The sequence below is a fragment of the Chiloscyllium punctatum genome, unplaced genomic scaffold (assembly GCF_047496795.1).
Source record: "Chiloscyllium punctatum isolate Juve2018m unplaced genomic scaffold, sChiPun1.3 scaffold_650, whole genome shotgun sequence".
Taxonomy (NCBI): Eukaryota; Metazoa; Chordata; class Chondrichthyes; order Orectolobiformes; family Hemiscylliidae; genus Chiloscyllium; species Chiloscyllium punctatum.
In genome coordinates this window covers 45,001-47,011 of record NW_027310384.1, presented here as the reverse complement: position 1 = coordinate 47,011, position 2,011 = coordinate 45,001, and positions in this window count along the sequence as shown.

Here is a 2,011-nt window from a genome sequence, read left to right as displayed (position 1 = left end):
AAATCGGCCTGTACACGGGGGACGCTCCCCCCTCGAAGGCGAGGCCGTCGGCAGAACCGCCGGGTCAAACCCGGCTGAGCTACCCGGGTTAGATGCCTCAAAGTCGGGTTGAGCAGTCACATTCACCCCCATCCCCTTTCGGCCCCCTTCCCACGGTTGGAAATGCATGAAAATCGGCCTGTACACGGTGGGCGCTCCCCCCTCGAAGGTGAGACCTTCGGCAGAACCGCCGGGTCAAATCCTGCCGAGCTACCCGCGTTAGAGGTCTCAATGTCGGCTTCAGCAGTCACATTCAATCCCATTCCCGTTTGGACCTCTTCCCGCCGATGGAAATGCACAAAATTCGGCCTGAACACGCGGGACGCTCCCCCCTCGAAGGCGAGACCGTCGCCAGAACCGCCGGGTCAAATCCGGCTGAGCTACCCGCGTTACAGGTCTCAAAGTCGGGTTGAGCAGTCACGTTCACCCCCATCCCCTTTCGGACCCCTTCCCACGGTTGGAAATGCATGAAAATCGGCCTGTACACGGTGGGCGCTCCCCCCTCGAAGGTGAGACCTTCGGCAGAACCGCCGGGTCAAATCCGGCCGAGCTACCCGCGTTAGAGGTCTCAATGTCGGCTTCAGCAGTCACATTCAATCCCATTCCCGTTTGGACCTCTTCCCGCCGATGGAAATGCACAAAATTCGGCCTGAACACGCGGGACGCTCCCCCCTCGAAGGTGAGACCTTCGGCAGAACCGCCGGGTCAAATCCGGCCGAGCTACCCGCGTTAGAGGTCTCAATGTCGGCTTCAGCAGTCACATTCAATCCCATTCCCGTTTGGACCTCTTCCCGCCGATGGAAATGCACAAAATTCGGCCTGAACACGCGGGACGCTCCCCCCTCGAAGGCGAGACCGTCGCCAGAACCGCCGGGTCAAATCCGGCCGAGCTACCCGCGTTAGAGGTCTCAATGTCGGCTTCAGCAGTCACATTCAATCCCATTCCCTTTTGGAACACTTCCCGCCGTTAACAATGCACGATATTCGGCCTGAACACGCGGGACGCTCCCCCCTCGAAGGTGAGACCTTCGGCAGAACCGCCGGGTCAAATCCTGCCGAGCTACCCGCGTTAGAGGTCTCAATGTCGGCTTCAGCAGTCACATTCAATCCCATTCCCGTTTGGACCTCTTCCCGCCGATGGAAATGCACAAAATTCGGCCTGAACACGCGGGGCGCTCCCCCCTCGAAGGCGAGACCGTCGCCAGAACCGCCGGGTCAAATCCGGCTGAGCTACCCGCGTTACAGGTCTCAAAGTCGGCTTCAGCAGTCACATTCAATCCCATTCCCTTTTGGAACACTTCCCGCCGTTAACAATGCACGATATTCGGACTGAACACGGGGGCCGGTCCGCCCTCGAAGTCAACACCGTCCGCAGAACCGCCGGGGCAAATCCGGCTGAGCTACCCCGCCCCCGAACACTCAAAGTCCCTCTGAAGCCTTGCATTCGCCTCCTTGGAAAATTGACGTCAAACATTACCAAAATCGGGGGCACGAGCACTAAAGCTAAGTCTCACCCTTTCCCTATCCCTAACCAGGAACCGAACGCCCACCCTCAGCCTCACACCAACGCCGGTGCCACTCCAGACAGACACACCCTTCAAAACCACACCCATCCGGCCATGCAACTCAAAAAGGGTCCAAATTCAGAAACACCCCCTTCAAAAGGCACTCCATCCTCGGCCACACCACCGGGACATGCTCCCCTCGGCGATAATTAAGCCCCCACCACTATTTGAAGCCAACCGCAGCCGCAACTCGAACGGAGAAATCAGTAACCAATTCAAAAATGCGCTTGGTTACTGATTTATACCAACCCGAAAATATTCTAAGTGTCGGTGGTTACTGATTTATACCAACCCGAAAAAATTCTAAGTGTCAGTGGTTACTGATTTATACCAACTCGAAAAAATTCTAAGTGTCAGTGGTTACTGATTTATACCAACCCGAAAATATTCTAAGTGTCAGTGGTTAC